Raw genomic sequence first — 24,274 nt, forward strand, 5'->3', positions numbered from 1 at the left:
AGAAAATCTCTATTCTTTTTTCATGTCTTCTTTTTATCCAGCTCAAAAGAAGACAATGAGAGCTTTTCTATCTTTCCACTGAAACACAATCAAATCTCATCCCTTCAGCTGAAAAATCCCATGTGACTCACTCTTACGAGCTAGGTCAACCTGTGGTTGCCATTAAAGTGGACTTTAACTCACGAAGAATTGAAGTGACTGAACATCTGCTTAGTACACACACAGTCATAAGCATTCACTGAGCATTAACTTATGTATCTGGAGATGCACACTGGCATAAATACATCCAGTGAATTTTAATTATGAGGCAGGGCTTCATTCTGGAGATCTATCAGTGCATAAGCTTCCTTAAAAGAGTACAACTCTCTTAGCATCGAGACTGATGTGTTTGAGCCTGCTCCTATGGCTTCACTTGCCCAGGCAAGCTACAGACGCAAGAACGCTTTAAATAAAAAATTCAAAGCTAACATGCTTTGAATAACAAATACATCACGGCATGCAGGTAGGGATGCAGTTCTGACTAGGAATCACCCAACCACTGGGAATGGTTTGCATGAACGGGAGAGGCACAGCACTGAGACCAAGGGCAGATCATGGAGCTAGGGAGGGGGACATGGGCTCTGGGGCCCCCACCAGCCCTTGTGTCTCCCATCTCCCTGTGCCCCAGGTGTTCTTGCTTACCAGGCAGCAGGATTTGCCTTGAGTCACATGGACAAGGTATGGAGAGTGAGGGTGGATGGACAGAGTTGGATGGGATGGTGGATGGAGTGACCGTGGGCCAGAGGCTGTGCTGTGATGGTGGCACCACCTGTGTGTGTAGGTGTGGCGCTGCCTCCTCACCATGCCCATGCCCTCTCACCATGCAGGGGCTGCATCTGTCATACAGGCAGGGCTGAGGACACAGGCCTTGGGGAGCTGCGTTTCAGTAAAGACAGACATTTCCTCTGGACCCCTGACAGTAGGAGCCAGCAGGGCTGGTGGCTGCAGCTGGAGAGAGTGGGGCTGCAGTCAGGATCTTGCCAGGCAGTTTGGCTGGGCTGGGGAGAAGGGAGAGGAGAGTAAGGCTGCCTTTGTTGTGGAGTGGGGACCATAGGTTTTCTTTGAGGGGAAGAAGACAGGTTACATGTCAGATCTGGAGAAGGTGGCTAGCGGCTGGGATACAGAGGTCAGGGTAGGCCAGAGCAAGCAGCAGATGCCAGGAGCAGAGGAAGGGCTGAATGCATACAGAGAAGAAAGGGGAACGGGAACTAAAAATATTACGAACTACTGGTAGAGAGAAAGTATTTTAGGGCCTTCTGTTCTTTCTTTTTATAGCGAAAAGGAAAAGGGGAGAAACTCTGGAAATAACAGCCCACATATTTTCTGACAAAGGAACCCATTTCTGGCCACAGGCTAATGAAAGATGTGGAGGTACTGGTGTAGGAGTTCCCAAAAGTCAGGGATAACACAGGATTTGAACATAGACTATATTTTGGCACAGTAGTCAAGGTGGTTAATGGAAAACTTCTGGCCTGGTAAGGAGCAGACTTTCCAGAGATTTCAGAGAAAATCTTACTCTCATGAGATTTTTGTGGATATTCTCAGCTCAGTCAGAGAGAAAGAGAAAGGTTTTCTAACCAGGCAAGAGCCTGGGAAACAGTTGGGAAAGAATGTAAATAATTCTCTAATCTATCTTGTTATTCACATTGTTTATAGATATGCTCTGCCACTGTGAGTCATTCACTGCACACCAATGGTGTGACATGTTTTTACTCTAAGACCAATGAAATTAGTCTTCTCGATGTTCTCTATATATAGAGCGGTATATTTGAAATAAATCAGAGCTCATTTTCTTTGCCTTCTGATCTGGAGTTCTCTGTTCCCGTCCTGCTCGACAGCGACAGATTTTCATCTAAATTTGGATACGTAGGTGAGGTGGTAGGTGAGCCAAGAGGCTGAGGTGGTTTATAGGTAAATCTTGAAAGAACATCTGATGTTTGGATGCTTATGTATATATAGCATCATCCAGCTGGGTCCTCACTCTTCTGCAGCAGAATCACTGGGATGAGGAACGCTTTCACTGCTGTGTAGACTCGAGGAAAGCAAATGCGATCAGATTCATCAAGCTGTTCCCTTAGCACGGCATGAACTTTAGCTCTAGCGTTTCTGAGAAGAGAATTCATCAGCCAAGTCTCTTGAAGATAGAAACCTGTAGGTAATTAGGAAGATGGCATTATTCAGAAGCCTTTGCTTTTAGTAGCCTTTGCTGAACAGTTGGGTCTGGGTAATTATAATCCCTGGGGGATAAGTTTCAGTGACTGACAGCCTCCGATGATGCTTTGGCCTTCATCCTTCCAGCTGCACAGAGAAGTGAAACTGCACACAGAAGCAGTTTTTCTTTGAATTTGCAGCAGCAGGCATTTGTGTGTGTGTGCACATGTGTATGCCTGTGGGCTTATTTAGGTTTATCAGTTTTAAATATAAGACATAGTTTGTGTGTACAACATTTCCCTTATGTCAGCACCAATGCCATTTTTGGAGTCTACGAGTAATTAATGTACCATGATTTTGAACTCCTTTCTTACTGATCAACTGCTCTGAAATCTCACCAAGTCAAGTGAAAAATCCACTAACCTATATGTACCATTAGTACAGAATACAAACCAAAGAGCAGGCTTTTATTCACCTGTTTAATGGAAAGAAAAATATTTGCCTAAATTAATGGACATATGAAATTATGCAAGACTCCTGTATAAGAAAATCTTTAACTATTTAGTAATTATGTCTTTCTCAGCACATCATGTATAGTTAGAAATAAGTACTAGTGAGTGCTGCTGCTCTTCAGTTTACTACAAAGAATTTTCAGTTTGGGCAGAATCAGCCACACTGCTTGTTTTGACTAGTTCAAAGTATTTCTGTATTTCTTGAATTTTCTTTTTTTTTTTTCTGTGAAAAACCTTTGAGTTTTCACATATTTTCTGTTGAGTTATTTGGTGTTCTTTTTCTTTTTAATTCAAAGTGAATTTTGAATTTCCTGGGTTACAAATATCTTTCTGATATAAGATATTACCCATCAGATTACTGATGTGAATATCTAACCTGAACAGCAAATTAGTGAGAGGGTTGTTTGGATTAAAAGCTTTTCATTAGACTTTCTTTTCTCATGTTAAACTGACATGCATTTTTTATTTAAGATTTTATAATATCCTAAATAGTGCAGGGTAATTTCTCACCATAAAGAAGTTTTAGATGGACAGATTGCAATTAAATGTGAGTTGCCTAAGGAGCCATTTTGAGACTTTTTATTTTAGGCTGAACTATCTGATTAAACAGTCATCAAAGTGAGGAACAAGGACTTGGAGTCACAAAGCAAAAGCCAAAAATGCATCAGAAATTAAATCTGTGGAGAGGTGGAATTTTGCTTCTGTAGGTGCCTTGTAGATCTTTGTTATGTGTGGACTTGGCATAGGGGTGCATCAGGCAGAGATAGCTCTGATCAAACAAGCCCTCAGAAAAATCCAGCCACGTGAGCAAATTGCATTACCTTAGCAAAGCAACTGTCTGTGAGGGCAGTATGGCATTGTGTGTATGCACCCCTAAGATGCGCCCCATGACAGCACAGACAGGGAAGGTGAGGTTTGACATTTTAAGGGAATGGAAAATTTGATCTGAAGGTGAGTAGGTAAGGTAAAATACTCCTTCCTCAATGAGAGTAAAAGGCAGCAGCCACAAATCCAGCCTTTCACAGGGACCAGCATTTCAGTCCATACACAGGGATGTATTTACATTTCTCTCTCTGCATGATATCTGTACTTCATGGGCATGGCCTTTCCTTCACTGCTCTGTGGAACACAAGCTCTTCACACCCAAGATCATTTTGGAAGACTAAAAGCCATCAATACTATCCAGTCAAATACTTCATGGCTCCCTGCAGCACCTTCTAATCATGTAGCATAGGAATGATGTATTATCCCAGAGACTTGCATATGCTGAGAGCTCAGCTTCCTACAATACCATTTTCTCTGCATCCATTTATCCCTTAATTGGTGTGATGCCACATGAAAGCCCATGCTCTCCCACATTTTCTCTCCTCATTGAAGATGTTCCCAGTGTATTTACATCCTTCTTACAAACACAGCACAGAAATGCTTTTTTGCATTTGCTCTGCTGGGATGGTATAATCACAAAAAAGGGGTGCTGGTTTGAAGCAGGGCAGCAGAGGAGCAGGAATGGATACTGTAGACTTTGGGCTCACAAACATGTTCCCAGTAACCTCTAGGCTCACAAACATGGCAATTATTTGAACCTGATGTTTTCTGACTTTCTGAGGCCATCTAACTCTAGGTTCATATTATGATGAAGGTCTAGCTAAAGACATTTTGTATGCACATGAAAATTCTTCATGATGTTGTGTGTGGGCTCAGGGGACATGACTGTGGTCATTAGGACCACCAGAAAAGACAAACAACATCAAGAAAGGGGCAAAACAGGTTATCAGAAGGCACTGTGTGGGCAGAAGCATAGAGGACAGAAACATAGAATCATTGATGTTGGAAAAGACCCATAAGATGAAGTGCAGTTGTTATTCAAGCACTGTCAAGACAGCTACTAAATCATGTCCCTAAGCACCACATCTACACCTTTTAAATACCTCCAGGGATGGTGACTCCATCACTTCCCTGGGCATTCTATTCCAATGCTTGACAATCCTTTAAGTGAAGAAAGTGTTCCTAATATCCAACTTAAATATCGTCTGGTACACCTTGAGCCATTTACTCACTTGTTACCTGGGAGAAGACATTGACCTTCACCTTGCTTCTCTGCACTTCCCCAGCACCTCATTGTGTGTCTTGTAGTGAGGGACACAAAGTTGAATGCAGGATTTCAGATGTTACCTCACTAGTGCCAGGAGAATGCTCACTCTCCTGGTCCTGCTGGCCTCACAACTGCTTACACAATTCAGGATGCCATTAGCAGAAAAGATCAGATCCACCTCCATGGCAGCACTCTGTAGGTCAGGAGAAAAGAGGAATTATTTCTTCAGCTGCCAGGCCCTGCCTGAGTTTGTTAGTTGCTCTGATCGGTGTAAGACACAAAGGCAAGTGCTTGTTCCTGTTCCAAGGAATCTTCCACTGCTGAGAAGACTCACACCTACACAATTGCATGAGCTTTGAGGAAGTCCAGTAGATCTCCCGGATGAGTAATATTGTTGGTTTTCTTTTACAGATGCTAGCAAACACCTTAAAACCTCACTGGGGGATTTCTTGTTGTCTCACTGTCTGGTTTAAGAGGCTTCCCACTTGCACATGAATTTGGTTGTTTGCTTTTGGTTTTTTGTAACCATCCTTTCAGCTCATTACACGTCTACAACCAACAACCAGCACCAGACCAGTGAAAGTTAACCTTTTAGTTGTTTTATGAATCTTTTTGGGAACGTAGCTCCCTGAAGGAATTTGACATTCCATTTTAGAACACAGATGCTGAAATGTAGAAATTCTCCTCTGGATTATTCCAAATCTCACCTGACTCCTATTGACAATGTCTTTGATCTAACCCATCAGAAAAAAATGCTATTTATCCCACTGAATAGACATGGTTTCTGCTGCCTATGTGAAAAGGCTTAGCAGTGCTGGTCAAAACTGAAACAGCTGCCTTAGCTTTTGCTTGTGGCTCAGTCACCAGAGGTGGAACAAGACAATTTAGGTGCACCCTTAGAAGAAACAGCCACATTGCACAAAAAGCAGAGGTTTAATTTATACAGGCATCCAGCAGAACAAGTAGGACCAATCACTCTCCAGCCAAAGTGGGCAATCCTGTTTTACTTGCCAAAAGATGGACCAAATATTTATCCCATGACATTGATTCTACTATTAAATTGTGGTGACTACATTGACTAGTGAGAAGTGGATTAAAATGTAGAAGATCAATAAATATTGTGATTTAAAGTGACCTGGAAACCTGAATAGTGTTCAAAGGATTTTGAAGGACAAAAAACTATATATTGAAACAAATATATGGAAAGGAAAAACAAAGTGGTTTAGTGTTACTAAATGGACTCTAAGTATTGCTGCTATCTTTCCAGTAAATGACAGGAACTATGAAATTGATTTAAAAGACAGTATTTTCCTTGTCTGGATTAAAGCTGTCCTATGTGTGTCAGCTTCCCTCATCATCTTTTTGAGAAGCAGGGACATTGTTGCTAATCGAGCCCTCAAGGAGTAAGTTTCCAAGAACTACATATGCAATTATCTTAAGCATGTTGTACTGCACATCTTAGCCCCAGCCAACTCATCTGCATATCTAAAAGCCATTTTCTGTCCCTCCTGAATAAAACCAGTCCTGGCCAGACAGACACAAGAGAGGAAGGGTGCTGTTAAAGTGACTTCTCTGAGCCTACCCATGGGAGAACAGCTGCTGGCATGGGTGCTGGAGGAGGGGAGAAAACAGTGAGGCTGGCCTTCAAGCCACAGAATGAATTTGATTTTGCAGATGGTGGTCTGGGCCATTATGCCACTCTTTGGTCATGGTCCTGGAGTTCTTTGAGGATGCATGTGGGGCAGCTGGAATACCACAGTTTTTCCAAGATACATGAAGTCACCAGTGCAGGCTGGAGGCATGGGGAAGGAACAGAGCTGTGGTCCAGCACTAGCTATGCCTGGCAGTTCTTCAGGGCACAGCAAGGAATCAGGCAAAAGCCCCTGGAGAGTCCCTACAGGACCCAGTATTTCTCCAGTGGTTCTGCTTTGAGCCATCAGGCTGAGTGGGACCCCAGTTGCATTGCCACACACTGGAGGCGATTCCAACAACCATGAGCAGCACCACACAGTTCAAGTATAGCTGTCCTAACTCCTCTTTTCTAGAAACTCAGTGCTATAGGTGCTTTCCCATTGTGGTCCCTCTCATGCCTCATCTGGATGCTGTTTGCACAGTACCCTGCATTCTGCTGGAGAATCCTGTCAGCTTATGCCCCCTCCCATGTGTGCTGCTGGCTCTCCTACAGCCAGCCTTGCTTTCACCTCCTCAAGCCCATCTCCTGCCATCACTAGCCCCCAGATGAGTCTGTTAGAGCCAAGGTCTATGTCCCATAATGACTATGGGACCAGTGCCTCATAAATGCTGCTCTTTTTCTTAAAAAAAAAAAAAAAAAAAAAAAAAAAAAAAAAAGTATTTTTTCCTCTTTCTTCATTCTTTTTGCTACTATTTATTCACTTAGTCTGTCTTTGGAGGGAAGCATAGCAGAAGAATACAACTGCATTTGAAAAGCTGTGCAGTGTTATGAACTAGAGAAAGGCCCTCTTCACTTCCCATAATTTCATGAAACCTCCATCAACTCTTATTCAGATATTTTATTAGGTTATTAAGTACTTCTCAGTCTTTTAGCCTGGTACAAAGATCTTCAGTACCACTTAACCAGAAAAAGAGTGAATCAGTTTCTGTGGGAACCATCTTTCTCTGCCTAGTTTCTCCTATCTCTTGGAGTGTGTATACAATAAAACAATCTCCATTGCTATGCTCCAGACTCCACACATCAAACCACATCCATCATGTTCCAGACAGAGAAAAAGACTCTGAATTGTAAGTTTTAAACTTAAATACTCCATGAAGCACAGGTAAAGCTGTCGTTGTTTTTTTGCTGAATGCAATTGGAATTAAATGTGCTTGTGCATATATATTTTCAGTATTGTTGTTATGCAAAGCTTCAGCTGCAAAGTTTTGCTCTTCTTTTTGTCAACTTTCAAGTCTATTCTAGCATCTAAATGGATGAAAACCCTAATTTGATTCAAATAAGATGTACTCGACTTGGAATCAAAATTGTTAACACCATATGCAGTTTCATCTCTTCAGGGACCAAGTTTTAATTTACGTTTGCATCAGTCCAGTCTAAGGAAGAAAGACTTTTAAAAAGTTCATCTTGCTGCTTCTCTCTGTCCTGGGTCTTGTTATCATTCTTGTGGTATAAGCTTCAGGAAAGCACAAAGTTCCTTCACCTTTTCCAGTGCTGTCAGTCACTTTTCAGTACTACTTTTGTACACAGGCTGCTACAGATTCTGGACTTTGCTGTAAAAGTACCTTATTAGGTGTTGTGCACATAAGGCATTGCACACACCAGCAGTGAGTCCATCAGCAGACACATCTGACCATTAACTTGATAAAATCCTCCAAGAGAACAGCGCATAGTATTAAAATGAAACTGTGTTGCGATAGAGTAATTTCAGCAAGAGAGGGCTGTCATTTGGCCTTGTATCTGTATGAGCTTGTATACTCCACCAGCTCTGGCTGCTGAAGGGAGTAGTGATAAAAGATTTATTTTGAGACAGTACATTACCTTGAATAGCATCACAGTCCTGGGTACCAGTGACAAATGAATAATGGAAGTGTTTTTTTCTGCCAACAGCCTGTATATTTGTCTATTGCATCTCCTGCCAACAAATTTCTGAACTAGTGTTTGTGAACCTAGGGTGTGAATTTACATAGAGTATGAATAGATATTATTTACTATGGCTTGTTTTGCAGATGCAATACATTTTTATACTTTTATTTCTTAAACTGTATTTCTCAGAAAACAAAAAGCAAGCAAGCAGTCTTTCATTTGACTTTTAAACTGAGGAATGAAAAATGACAAAGCTGATGACTCTTAAACTCCACAGTAAATCTGCTTTTGACTTTAGAATTTAATATCCTTACGTAAGAGGTTTGTGCCTTTTGTATGCAAACTGTCAGCTAACTTGCACACAGGAATTACTGCTTCACAAGGGAGACATTTTCTCGTTTGTGCCAGAAAACTTTTGTTTCGATCCTTTATCACCCAACCTATGAACTGAAGGAAGATCAAAAGGTAAGTGATGGTTTCATTGAAGACCAGACATAGTTTCTCCAGGGTGCTGTAGAAGTTGAACCCCCACCACCACTATTGACCAGTGTTTGTGCGGTATCTGCACCATCTGCCACACAGCCAGGATATAGATGCATGATGGAAACTGGCTACATCCCTTCTTGAGACCTGGATCATGAGGTGGAGGCAGAAGGGAAAAGATTAAGACCAACTGAACCTTGGCCTATTTCCCATCTCTTTCTGAAGAGGCTTATGCCTTGGAGAAAAGAAGGGAAAAGTGGTTCTTACTTGAGGGGACAGACCTTGGCAAGGCCAAAGAACTACCATTTGGGAAGCCACTGTGTGCCCATGCCCCATCCTGTGCAGTCTGCACAAGAGCTGCCTGCAGTTCAGGCCTTGATAATTGAGACAGACGGAGACATGATTTTTAGAAATGAGTCTGACATATCACATTCCCTTGGCGATGGCCAGTGCCAAGTCACATTGACTTCTGATGTTTTCCTCCCAGTCTGGACCTTATCCCAAGGTTGTCTCAAGGGGAAGGGACCGTGCTCCTCACTGCTCCTACCCTGAAGAGCTGATTTTTGTTTATGCTTTTTTTGTGAAATTACTTCCTCCCTAATTATTGCTGTCCTTTTGGAAGGATGATATATTTATCTCAGTTGAAAATTAGTGTTCTTGAAATCCCCATATTGTTTGAGTTCCTGCGCATATTGCTGGCTCTCAGCTTGTGTTATATATCCCTTGATGACTTCAACTCTGACTTCCAAACCTGCAATACTGTCTTTCTGTTCCTTTCCCTTGCCCATCAGCATCTAGTTTCTGGCTGACTTCACTCACCCTCTGTGCCTTTCCTAAACTCCACTCTGAGGGCCCATCATTTTCACTCCTCCAACCTAATCCCCCAACAGGCCAGAGGCAGATCCACAGGAGAGAGGCCACAGGGATGGAGTGAGGAAGTGGCTGTCACTGAGTAAAAATCTTACCCTGCATGGTCAGGCAGTGCTGTTGTCTGATGAGGAGAAGGTGCATGAAATATTTTTTTAAAATCTTGTCCTAACCAAGGCTGCCCCCAGCACACAGGTCTTGTCTCCCCTCAAAAGCTTTCATCACACATGGAGAGCTGCTAGGTCAGGGATCATGAGATGTCTGATTTATTTGACTAAATCTACATAGCTTTCAAGGGTTCTGTGCAGCTGTATTGTGTCACTCATGTCCCTTGTGTTTTTTTCTGTATTAATTTTGATTATACATAAATCAGCACAGTATTTGAAGGAAAAATTGTGATAAAAAAAAAAACCCAACAAAACAGAGCATCAGTGAATATGACTGCACTGTCATTGATTTCAAAATCAAATTTTACAGGACAGCAGATTTGTGCAAGTATCTTACTCCAATTAGACTTCCAGTTTCAGTGAGCAATGTCAGCTGAAAAGAAATGTGTCAACAGTTCAGCAAATACTGAAGCACAATGGATACCTAGCCTGTGTCATTCCAAAGTACAGAAATTGGCTGCTGTTATTTTCCCTATAGTGATAGGTGACATAGTACCCTAACATCAAGACACAACTGTAACAAAGTTTAACTGAGAAGAGCACAGATTTTAGTAAGTGTTAGGTTTAAGGAGGGATTTATAAAACTGCTGCAGCAAACTAGTGCACAGTCTTCATTCAGTTATTGTGCACAGAGAATATCATATCACTGAGTACAGCAATCCCTCAGACTCCACAGTCATGCCTGGTGGTAGAGAATAACCCACTCTGCAGGCCAGTGCTATGAATTTGTCTCCAGGTTCCTTTATATTTGGCCTATATATCTATGCTCCATATTGAAGAGCAAATGAGAGGAACAGTTCATGTTCAGACCATCTTCCTTAGGTCTCTGATCTAAACTAACTGCACTTGCTGGCAACAGAGGAATATTTGATGTCTCTATTTACCCCGTGTAAAAGATGAGACAATGTGTTTTTCTTTCTGTGAAGACACTGCTTCTGTCAGAGGAGCCCTGCTACGCTGTGGCGGCACAACCTGGCCTATCCCGGTTCCTGCAGGAGAATGAGATGCCTGCATCATCTGGCCTAGAAAGGCTGGCTCACTCAGGCACAGGGGGGCCAAGGACTGCTGCAGCCCAGCTCACACCATGTAAGCCCAGTCACGTCCTAAACTACACTTTAAACCAGCTCATCCTGTGGTCTTCCTGTTTATCAGAGCCCACCACAGAATTTAACTGCTCTGATTCCATAAAAACCTTCTTGTCTCCCACCTAAATATGCTTCTGACTGGGAAATACTTGACATGAACTGTAGATGACGGCCAAGCTCATGTGGTTCCCCTGCCCACTGCTTCCCCTTACCCTGCCAGACACAGAGTTCTGGGCCAGGGGTACCTTGTGGAAAATGCCAGGGATTGCTGAGAGAGAGCTGATAACAAAGCTATGATGCCCTACAACATGACTTCCCCTCTCTGGAGAATGTTTTTTTTGGGGGGTTTTGTTTTTTGGTTTTTTTGGGGTTTTTTTTTTTTTGTTTGTTTGGTTTTTTTGTTTTGTTTTGTTTTTTTTTTGGTTTTTTTTTGTTTTTTGTTTTTTGTTTTTTTTTTTTTTTTGGGTTTTTTTGTTTGTTTGGGGGTTTTTTGGTGGTTTTGTTTTTTTTTTTTGTTAAGACTAAGCTGGTGATGGGGGGCTCCCTGGCTTTCCCTGCCCAATCCAGCCATGAGGTACTGCAGGGCAGCAGGGATGTACCTGGAATGCCCTGTGGGTTGGAACAGCCTGTGACACATTCTGGAGAGGACAAGGAAAAACTCTTTGCACCCTTATCATCTTTGCACATTTTTTCAGGGATCTGGCTATAAAGACACAGATCTGTGTTATCTGTTAACACATCTGGAGAGAAGAAGATACATTAAATTCCCATTAAACTGACAAAATAGCAGACGGTCTGCCTCTGCTGAGAGTCTGAAACAAAACCTGAAGCTACTCTAACCTCTATGCAAACTGTAAAACCATGGGCAGGATCCTGATCCCCCCTCCCCGTTTTACCCAGGACTGCCACTGAGAAGCTCAGTTGTGCTGCTGGCACTGGTTTACTTAAAAGCAATGGAGATCTGCATGAGATCCAGAGTATTTTTAAAGGCTTAAAATAGGCCACAGCTTGGCCAGAAATCTAAATTAAAAATTTGTTTCCAAGGTTGTGGCCAGCAGCTCCAGCCATCACAATGGCAGGCTGGAAAGCCAGGCACGCAGCTGTGCATGGTTTCCCACGCTCAGGACTGGAACATTTTAACGGGGGAAATGTGGGGGAAACTACAGGGCCAAGAACCCATTAAGAAAGAGGAAGGCTTGAGAATTCTGAGAGAGTCTGGGGGTTTGCTTTAACAAAGCAAAGCAGTGGGCCGCAAAGCCATTCTGACCCTGTTGTTAATCAAGAAAACAACCCCACCGAAATAGACACTGTAGAATTATTTTGTTTGCCACAGGGATGTCCCCTTTAAAACATATAATAGAGTGAATGATGTGCAGTGCCTGCTTAAGTTATACACTTTGGTGTTTGCGTCTCCTTCCCAGTGTTTTACCCATAATTGAGCTCACTGTTGGCAGCAATTAAGCTTTGCTTACTTCCTAGAGCAGTGAATTTGGTCTGTTTATTGCTCTTGTCCTCTCCCGGATGCCTCCCTTAAACCATCTACTTCAGACAAATGTTTCAGGCTTCAGAATCATGCTATCTGACTTCAGCTGGAGTGAATGACTGAAAGCATCGTCATGATAAGGGAGTTCTGTGCATGGAGGGACTAAATTCTAAGTAATTGGTTTTGGTTTGCTGTTAGCTCTGGCTAGCTGCCATGTTTCAGACCTAACAAAGATGCTACATGCTAAAAACCCTACATAATCTTTCCCAGCCATGCCATTTGGTCTATGAAAAATAACCTGTGGGGCAGTCTCAGAATTACAGATAGTAGCAAGCTACCAACTCCCACCACTTCTAAATGTGTCTTTGCTCTGTAAGCAGACAGGAGTGCACAAAACAGAGGTGCTTATTTGTGAATGCAGCACTAAACAGAGGCCCTGTCTTACCCATATCCTTGTACTACCATGTTTATAGCAAGACTCTTGTTGATATATTTCAATCATGTCATCTATTTGCCATTATTGGGGTGTAAAAGGAGAGGATTCACATTCCCACTGCATGGCTGCACCATGTGCAATTAGAAATAGGTGCATGCGTAACTGTGGAAATTTCCAAGGGCAATACACAAAGTGTTTCCTCTTCTTTTTCATAACAAACATATCTCTGACAGCTCCCAGCCACAAAGTTCAGTGTGAGAATCAAAACAGTCAATTTTTAACTATTATATGCTTTTCTTCTAACATTCTCAATAAAGGCAAAAAAGAATCATAAAAAATCTTCAATAGGATGTAAACAATCCTTATAGCATAAGAGAAGACACATTTAAAAGTGCAGAACTGTTACAATTTATCTGCTTGGACAGGAAGAATCCTTGAAAAGCAATAAAAGTCTGTAAAATGACCTCTAGTGTTGAAAAGTAGATCAGTTCAAAACCTATGATTTATTTCCTGGAGAATTTCATCCATGTTGGTCCAAATGTTCAGAGGCATGCACATGCATACACACACAAATATCTAAATGCTTTTGTTAATGTAATATTTTTATGACTGCGTGTTTTTCAACAGAAAGATTCTGGACTGCTCTGCCAAAAAGCTCTTTTCTAATCAAAGGAAATTGGGGAGATCCCCAATAGTATGAAAAGTATTTGCAACAATCCTTTATTATTAACTCCTGATGCTGCATCTGTTTCATCCTATTCAATTAAGTCTTTTATAGATTTTGATTCTTTTCTCTTGCAAGAAGGCTAACGCTTCTTGCTGAAGGCTTTGGATGTGCACCCTTTTGTTTCTGTGTCCTTCTATATGCTGTTGCTGCTTCTATCTAGTGATTGCTCTTGTTCCTAGCACTTTGGTGAAGATCAAACAACCTATCAGTTTTTTCTTAACTCTGCTCTTGACTTTGTTTGTGCCCTTAGAAATATCTCAAGTAGTTCACTTTATACAACAGCCCATTTTCATAGAACCTGTGAAGACCAGTGGGGTTTACAGCAGTCACACCTCACACCTCAGGTGTATACCTGATTACCTTCCATCTTTTCTTTAACATGACACTTCTTCTCAGCCTTCCACCACTTCACACCACTTTTTTCATACTCTGTTCTCACATTACTACCTTTTCACTTGCTTTCAGAACTTCTCAGGAACCATTAAAATAATTCTTACCAGCTGTGTAACACCTATGTTACCATGTCTGAAAAGAACTTCAGCCCCATCACTGAAAAATCTGGAACATCTAAGGGCTCTGCTCTTATCAGTGGGTCTGCCTGCAGGAGGGCAAACTTCCTGCCAAAAATCCCAGGCTTTCTGCTTCACCCCTGAAGTTATGAACCTGTTACTGTGGGAGAAAAATGTGGCCACACTAAATGAGTAATGGCAGATCTTGCCAATGCGGAACAGTTCCCACTCAATCCATCCCTTTTTAATATTGTGAGACAGTCTTTTGAACAGGACAGAGGTGTCTAAGCCTCGCACATATATAAATAGGAGTATTTGCCCTGAGCTACCTTATTGTGCCATCTGGTTTGCCACTAATTATGGGGACCTGACTGGGTCTCTTAGCCAGACCAACCATAGTTTTCCTTTCCTCACCTGGGCTATGTCCAGGCATCCTACACAGGCTTTTGGCATGGACACAGGCATGCTGAGCTATCAACTTTCAACACAATCATGAATCGTAACTGTAATTGAAGGGGCCATTCCTGCCGTGAACTGAAGGAAAGGCTGTGGCCTCCAGAAATATTAGCTCATCTTTACCCAGTCCACAGAGAGCTACTTCACTTCAATGATGTCCAGTATCTTCACTGAAGAAGGGTATGTGCAAATCAAAGAAGCCATTTACAAAGCATTTATAAAACTGTTCCAAGAGATTGCTATAAATCTCATGTCTCTTACTTAGACAGAGCTGTGCTGGAGATGATTCAGGCTGATTTGACAGAAATGTCTATCAAGATCACAGCCAAAGTGGCTGTTAAAAACCACTTTTGGTGAACTCCATTCCCTGCTACTGAACTCCAGTCTCCCAGAGGCAGTGCTACTACCCTTTGCCAGGAAAACTGCTTCTTCCTAGGTAACCACTAAATCTCTGGTCTGGAAGTCTCTAGATCAACTGCATCAAGGAAATGGGAGATTGTTTTGTCAGGTCGCTGTGCTGTGGCCCCTCTCCTGCTCCCATCCTAGTCCTGCCAGGTGCCCTTGGCCCCGGAAAGGGCTGTTCATCTTCTAGAAGTGCCTTTTGCATCCAGCTGAGAATTGAAATCACTCCTTCCAGCAACATGGAAAAAATAGCCATGCCTGTACATTATAAAAACCAAAAAAAAATGTATTTTCCAGTGTTAACAACACTGACATCAAGTTTTGTGCCATCTTATAAGCTCTTCTCTTTGGTCTTCTTTTTTTTTTACCTTTGTTTGATGATGTGTCATATTCCCTGAACACCAACTTGCTTCAAGAAACTTTTCCTCAGTAATTATTTTGAGAGTCCTCATTGTCATTCACAAGTGACCTTCCAGATGTCAGAAACAAACCTCAGATACAGTTATTGACTGTTTCATCATGAGTCCAGTAATTAATGGTCTTAATTCTTCCTCAGTTCCCTTCATTCTTTCCTCAGTGTTCCAGAGCTATGTTAAAATCCAACTGTTTTGCATGTGCAGTGCATAAACATGTTGCCAAAAACTTGTGACTTGGACCTTGGAGAATATGGGGACCACAGGCCCACAGGATGTACCATCACCAGGGAGGCTCTCTTGGAGGCCAAGCACTTATGACAATGTAAGAAATGGCTGAGACTGTCAAACAATGTAATTGTCTGTGCTGGGGAACTGTGTAGATATGGATGAAAAATGAACTGCACAATTTGTCTCCTGTATGTCTCTAGGAGCACTCCTGTCTTTCTGCAGCATTAGAAGCCATCCCTCCAAGTTCAGACAGAGGGAATCAAGGGCAGGATGTTTCCGGGGGTGTAATCGCAGACCCTCATGTAACCTGCATTTTATATTTGTTGTGACTGCTCTAAAACACGTTTGTTTTTCAAGCACATTCCATTCAAGCAGCTTTCTGAAAACTGAAATGTATACACAGAGGTTTTAGCTTACCTTAGAAAACTCCCCTCACAGAGAGATTGCAGGTCCGTGTCTGTGCATGTCCCTCTGTGCCTCTCCTGTGTAAAGGTGTCTCTCCAGCCCTGATCCCCAGCAGCAGCACCAAGCAGTCTTTTCTGGGCAGTTTCACAAAGAAGCAGTGCTTAAATATACCTGTAAGCAGCTGATGAATCTGGGCGTATTGCTTGGTAATGTTTGTGTTTTATGAGAGCACAAAGAAGCTTTAAGGAATATCCTTGTAGGAATTTTTGCTGAAGTAGTTTGTTTTATTGCTTCCTAATTGGAAGGAGGCCTTGTTATCAGCATTTATGTCCAATTGCACAGATTGCCCACCTACTGTGAGGGATCTACAGCTCTTTATATTCTAAGTCAGGCCTGCTAATACCATTATTTTTTGAGGACAGCCAACAAAAATACCAAAGCTGCCTGAGGTTAATATGACTTCACCTTCCCTCAGCTTTGGCCTCCAGCTATAAGAAGCTTTGTGGTTACTCAGGGAAAACATCCCAGTTCTTGGGAATATAAATTCTATTCTAAGTGAATGTGAAAGAGAATGGATTTATACCACTAAGGGTTATTTCAAGAACAATGATGGTTTCAAGAGCAAAGTCCTGTTTTCATTTTCCAAGCACTTCTGAGAATCTCTGTTTAAACCTCAGGCAACTATCTGAGATGCAGTTGTGAAAGACTTTGGAGACACTAGCCAGTACACACCAATATTGATAACTGAGATTGACAAAAACATTATTCTGTTTCCTGCATTTTCAGCAGGATACAGTGAGACCAGGATCCCTTCAACCGGAGGTTGGGTGGAACACAGTCAAAAGAAGTTTCTGCCCTGGAGGATGGATGGATCTCTGATCACAAGGCAACAAGGAATGAGGATCAGTGATTCATCGCATTTCTTTGGAACTAATCAGCTTTATTAGGAATGGCCTATTATAAGGAATGAGAGAAGATATTTTTTTATATGGAAAGGCTAAGAACAAGGAAGCTGATATTCCCAAGCAATTGAAAGTAATAGAAACTAGAAACTATTGTTTAAATGGTATATTCTCAGAAACCTTTGTTTAATTTAACATTAATGCATTAATCAGCCTCTTTTTTTAATGGACTGTCCTCAGTAAATTTATCATCTTTTCCCCAAAGCATCCAGTAACATGCTGTATTTACATATTCAATGCTTATATATAAAATGGGAAATATGTGTTTACTAACCCATTAAATTCCACTTGCAGAGGGAAAGTAATTATTTTCCTCAGTTATTGGGTTGATTGCAGATTTTTTAGCTTAATTGAACGCATGTGTGCTGTCTGCATGTGGGATGGCAGAACCCCCAAATAGAATGGGAAATAGGCAAGTGGCTGAAATTCACCAAAGATCACCTTCTATTTGCATGCTTCTGTCTGAAACGGGTATTTCTGGAGGGAGTTATTTTGAGCTTCAGTTAATGCTGACCTCAGCTGAAATAATTTGCCCTCTTGCTCTTCCTCTGATACAGAGTCAAGGGGGAGTTGTCTGACTGCTGAGTGTGATTGTACACATCTGTCAACAGAATTGGAGACACGAATGCAAAATGCAGCACTCGGAGCTCTGTGTGGGTTTACAACACTCCCTTGAAGGACGCAGGGACCATAAACCAGTGAATAGATTACAATAAGGCATAAATAGAGCATTTTTATCTGTGACAGATGTAATCTTGCTCCAGCAATGCTTATACTATTTAAAAGAATATGGTCTCTATTTCAGACCAGCTCTCTGAATTCTGAGGGAGGAAAGAAGTCATAAGCTTTCTTTCCATGCGAATAATTGTGAGGCTACTTTGGAAGTGGTTTGGCAGCTTTGTTTTGAAGGGGGCTGGCCATTACCTCTTGCAGGGCATGCCCTCCCCAGGAGCACAAAGTCACAGAAGGGACCACAGGCTTTCATGTGTATTGGCAATCCAAGCAGGGGAAGCCCATTTTGGTGCCCTGCATCTCCACTTGAAACCTGCAGCACCACAAGCCAGCCAGGCAGTAAGAGGGTCAGGAGAAATAAAATCCCAAAGCCAAGAAGCAGGTGTGAGACACACTTCTCACTTGCACAGACATACGCTACAAAATGTTACAACCTTTCCTGCATAATATCTTAATGTATAGTCATTAGGCAGGACAGAGTGGAGAGTGCACATATGGAAAATGTCTCTTATTTGGAGACAGGAGCAAGTACTTTCCCTTTAATGCTGGCACATACAAGGAAATACTGATATGCCAACTCCAAACTGCCAATCATAACCTAATAAAGAGACAATCTTGAGGGAGGCAGAAATTTTAGCAGGTTTTAGGTTAGAAACAATTTTTTATTAATTTTTCCCAAAAAGTGGCACAGCTGGATTCTGCATGACTGTGTCTAGATTTGAATGCAATGGTAAGTCTTACAGGGGAAATAAACTGAAAGAGGAAGTCTAGATGTTAAGGCTGTGCAACAGATAACAAAAGTATTTGGCATTTGGGTAGTTCACTCCTTTGGACAGCCTCCAATGTACCCACAGCTTTCCACAGGAGGAAAATGTGCATGTCAAATAGCTGGGCAAGAGTATGTAGCTGAGTGGAATATTCATACAAATAAATAGCCATGTTCTAATATTTTTGTAGTGTTGGATTATTTTAATTTTCACTAAAAATAGATCCTGATTAACTCAAATGAAATATAAGAGCTTCGAGACTCTTTAGTCAGCCAAGAGGCAGTCAGGCACTGACTTGCCATGGCAAACAAAATCACAGAGCAGCTAATGGTTGGGGTTTAAGGAACCTTGCATTGTATTACTAGGAAAAACTGGTAGAATTCAGGCAGAATAAAATAATTCTATCACTGAAAAGACTAATTGAAGGAACCATATTGATAAAGGTCTAGTTATCTGTAGATTTTTGAAAGACTCAGCAATAAGTGAGATTCAGAATGATGCATCTATTAGTATTGAAGTGAAATTAGTAAGTTTAAAATTTTGACTGAATTTTTTTTTCAAAAAATAAACACCATGAGTATTTTCAGTGTGATCTGTGAAGTAACTTTTCATGGGACATTGATAAAACTAGCCAAAAACTGTTGCAGAAAATGGGCATACATTTTCATAGAGATAAATTAGATTAACTGCATGGCACAACAAGCATTTTTCCACCTCTGACTCCATTCATCTTTAGCTACAGAGACATATCATACTGGTGTAACAATCCAGTGATTTTGTAGACTTGATCTTTTGACACAGACACATAAATATACCTCCACAGATTCGTCTCTTTCTCTTGGCCATTCCAGCTTAGATTTTTATACAGGTCACAGCATGTGCTGTTGTTCTCTTCCCAGCTGGGGAGATGATCGGTGACTTCCAGGTCAAATAAATTCAGCCGAGTCCAGGAGCAAAAATAATGTACTGACGCAAATCCCTGCACATTTATTCAGCTGCCATTGAGCCCATGCTAAGGTTCAGTCCTGTTGCTTGTACTGCCCTTTCCAGATATGCGCTTGCCAGGACAAGACATGGGCACTGGAGCAGCACAGCCTCCAGATGTCACATTTCTCCCCCTTTTATTAGCCTTTCACTTCCAGTGCTCAGAGCCCAGCTGTGAAGTCTTGTGCTTTCCCTCAGTGAGAAGCAGAGAAGATATACCAAGGAACCACATAGCTCTTTCATTGTCCAAGGGAGCAAGTGGAGCCAGAGCTGTATGGTTCCTTCCCTTTGCATTTTGCAAAGTAAGGATAATTTGCAAAAGAGGAAGTTTTCCTCATGTCTGTCTATTAAAGATTAGGTTTTTGTAGCATGAGCTATAATTTATGCATTTTCATGGTGGCATTACTTTTACTGACTGTGAAGCTTTGACACAATGAAATAGGTAAACCTTGCCGTACTCATCATCTTCATGAGTTGCTTCCCAGTGTATCTTTAACAAGTGACACCTTATTGGCTCGTAGGACAAGGAATTTGTGGATGATGCTTCAAGGGCAGTTTCCAGGTAGGCAGTAAAAGAAGGCATGCACATACTGGTTGCAAAGAAGAGTCTCCCTCTCCCCTGCTGCCCATCCAGAGCAAAGCACACTCCTGCATCTGTTCATACAAGCCAGCCTATACCTTGTTTTCTCTGCTGTGAGTGTCAATGCACTGAAGTCATCCCATAACTCACTGTCATTTATAGCAGTGGTGCATCTTTCCAGCTCCTGACAGGGAAGTAAGGTTTACTGGACTTGCCACGGTTAATGGCACAAAGCATTTGATTTGTTCCAAGCACGAGGGAACAGTACAGCCAAGACAGGCTGCAAAATTCTTCTCTTTTTTTCCATGACCTGTCATCACCTGCCTTCTAACCAAGACATGGTTTGGAAGAATCAGTGGGTAAACAGCATGTGGAACAAATTATATTGGGAAAGACCAGAAATCTGAAGCAGTGCTGCACGCCATGCTGGCTCTTGTGCAGGGATCTTCTTGCTGATCTCTGTGGGCAGTTGGGGAACAAGCAATGTTTCTTTTATTAACATTACTCTGTGTTCTTCTGTTTTATCTCTAAACTGTACCTGCTAGTAAGAAGTGATGATTGTAACGCACAGGGCATGAAATCAGGTTTTTCAGGGGGAATAAATATTCACCTCTCAGAAGGAAAACTCCAAGCCCATATCCAGCCTCCTTTAGATTATTTTCTGTTTGTTGCCATGTGCTTATATGAAACCTGTGTATGTAACACAATTGCATGTAACACAATAGGAGTCAAACTGTCACAGACAAGTTTTTAAAATCAAATCCTTTTCCTTCTGAATGATTAAATTTATGGATTTTATTTGATGAGTGTTGAGAGTGCTTTTTTTAGCTTGGACAGTTAAGACACAGTTGTTTTCTTGCCTTCTTTGCTAGTTTCTTTATGCCAGAGAAAAGAGCTGAGTTTGATTTCAAACAACGTAGAACATTTTGGTTCAGAATTAGAGCAACATAATTTAAACTAACAGTTTTGTTAAATGCTATACATTAAGATCATAACATAGTGTGTAAAATCCACTTCAAAACTCACTTAAGCTAGTTAAACTGTGTGTCATTTAAACTCATCAGTGTCAGTATGACAGGAAAGAGGAAAATAATAAAATCACTTGTGCCTGATTTCCCTTGCCCCTGTGTAGGGAATCAAAACCATGAAGTTTATCATCACCACCTCACTATCAGGTAACACTTCCTTCTCCCTGCCAGACACATCACAGCAGGGAAAGGGTCCTAGCATTCCCTGTGTGCCCCATGCCACAGCAGGGAGGGAATGCGGCTGAGGTGGGATGTCAGGGATCAAATTGATGCCACAGTGGGTGGGAGGGATGGGATGGGATGGGATGGAGAACCGGTGTAAGCCAGGATGGGGGTCTTGGAGAGAGGTGCCCAGCTCCATGCAGCATGTCACTCAGGAGAACAGGGCTGGTGAGCAGGAGGTGTGGTCCTAACCACGCATCCAAAGGGCTGCATGTGGAGATCAAGGGAAGAACACCTGGTGCAAAAGGAAGGAAAGGGAATTAAAAGAGAGCTCCTCCCCACAGTACCTTTGCTCAGGTACTGTGCTTCCTGACTCTTATTTTCTGCATGACTGTTGGGGCCAAATCCTGAATGTTTTTCTGCAGACAACAGATGGCAGCTCTCTGTGCTCGGTTGTCATTTACCCCTGCCCTGAACTTGCACACTCCTCAACATATGTTCATTTACACAGGTAGCCAATGAAGTTGCTCAGGAAGGGTGAGTATGCTCAGCTAAGATAAAGTGCTGGTCTTTCTCGAGATTCAGCTTCTTCCTTGCCTGGTTAGAATCACGGTGGGAGAGTGACTTTCTCAGCCATGCTCAGTGATATGTCTGCAATTGTTTCTTAACCTCTCTACCTCCAGGACCATGAGACCAACTCATATTGGATCCCTGAGGAGGGCTTGCTCTGTGCAGCTGTCCTTTTAACCTTTGAATGCTCTTCCAGTTTAAGCAGTTTGTGGCAAGACCCAGAATTAAATTGCAGAACGCAGATGTCACAAATTGCTTTTCAATATGCTCTGGTGATGCCTGGAGCTGCTGACAAGACCTGAAAGGGTGAGATTTAAAAGAAGGTTTTAGTTTGGACAAGCTTTAAACTGCTTTTCCCTAGTTCAGCATCTGGTCACACATGAGTGATGAACTGACGAGTAGGAAGAAAAAAGGAAAGTGCTTTCCCAAATAATAGGTTCATGGCCTGTGAAACTCTTTGCCAAAAGATAAAAGTAAATATTATAAAGATACAGACAAATCTGAAGAAGACAGGAAGCCTCCTTCAATGACAATTTTCAAAGAGAAGTTAAGAGAATATGGAAGCAAGGCAGTTCGCAGATGCAGATTAGTGCTGTATCCCTCCTAAGCAGTCCATGGAGGCAACTGCCAGATATGGGTATCTGGGTAAGATGAATGCTCCTTCCAGTTGGTTGTGACAATTCCTGTCTCCTGAGGGACCTTTGGTGGCTCAGCCAGGAGAGAAGGAGTCTTCAGAATGCCATCTGGAAAAGGCACTGCTCCTGCAGCACTACCAACACTAAAACCAACAAACCAAGAACACATTTAGGAAAAAAACATGTCTCTTTGGTTCTCAACAGCAGAGAGGCAGAGAAGGCAATGGAAAAATCCTCCCTCTTGTAGTGTGACACATGCCTTGCAAGAGTTGCCACAAAAATTCTCCATTAAGTCCTCTGGGCTTTAATGCAAGGAAGAAATGTGCCAAAATTGCTTGGACGCAATTACATCTGTTTTGCTTATTATTTTCTTTATAAATGTGTTCATCTCGGTGTTAATGTCTGTGATTTGTTATTCAGGTTTTATTCCTGTTTTAATTATGGGAATGTCTGTATTTTATTTTACAAAGAATGCTTTTCTTTCTTACTCCCCCAATTCTCCTCTCTCCACCCAAATTTCTGGAGATTCATGGGGTTACTGGTCTGCATTTGGTGACTGGAAGGTTCTACTGTGCTTATTAAATTTGACATTTGATTTTTATATCAATATTTATATTTTATATAAATTTGGTAGGTATGATCCTAGGGCAGATGTCTAGTTATTCGCCATTTTTTTTCCTGAAATGCACAAATCTTGTTCATTTCCACACCACCAGTTGCAGACCAGTCCAGACCAGGAGCACCTTGCTGACAGGTCTGTATGTGAAGGCATAAGTTTATCCCTGCCAGCTGCTGCTGGTTCATTGAAGCTGTATTTGTGCCACCAGACCCCACCTTGTCCTAAACACAATGGAGAAGTGAGGATGGGGAACACGACTACCAGTCCACCACCCCCTGGTGTTGGTAAGACCTCTGCCACTTTGGGAGAAACTGCATCACAATATGTGTGACTCAAGAATTTGAGGCCTGAGGAAGGGATTATACTTAACAATTTTGGATCATGCAAATCTAGGACTCAGAGATGGACACAAAGTTGTACATCTGTCCATGGCCAGCAGAAACAGGCAAACCCTCTCCACAGACACACATTCCCCCAGTCTCCAGAGGGAAGACTTGGCTGCCTATCTTTTGTAAGGGGACCCAGCTCACACTGTACTTTCTCACATGAGCCCCTAAGGCAGGAAGAGGACACCCCAACACGTGCACCCTGCATAGCAGCTCACACCTGCACCCAGGCACCACCACCTCAGGGGCCAGAAAGCACTGCAAACCTGAAAGCATACAGCTCAGACATGGGGTTCAGAGCAGAGGGAAAGCTGGGGATTAAAGGAGATGAACGAGAATACCTCCACATTTGGTAGGCTACCAAGGAAGGGAAGGGAGCTGCAGCCTAGAAAACGGATATGGGTGACAAAGTGCCTAAATGCATTGGCACAAAGAAGGCAGGTCTCCTCATTCCTGACAAAACCAGACCTCTATCCTGGTGGGACACAGCTCTGTACCTTCTTTCCAATTGATGCTCAGGGGCTGTGACTTCATTTATCTTTTAAACTCCTAATCTCTGGGATAAACACCAGGTAGTACACAACAATGTGTTTATCATTGCTTCTCCTGTGAGCAGTTTTCTTAATTATCTCGAGTGATGACTGTATATTGCATTAACGCTCCTGGCCCCCACGAGACCTTACGCTTGCCTGGCTTTCCTGCAGGGGTTTGCTCAGAGCAGATGGTTTTGGTCCCAAAGGCTGTACTTTTTTCTAGCAGCAGGAACCGTTATGGCCCCAACAGCTGAGCAGTCCCCAAGGCACGTGTGGGACTGTCTCTGAGCCTTCTGGCAGGA

The sequence above is a fragment of the Vidua macroura genome, chromosome 3, assembly GCF_024509145.1.
Source record: "Vidua macroura isolate BioBank_ID:100142 chromosome 3, ASM2450914v1, whole genome shotgun sequence".
Classification (NCBI taxonomy): domain Eukaryota; kingdom Metazoa; phylum Chordata; class Aves; order Passeriformes; family Viduidae; genus Vidua; species Vidua macroura.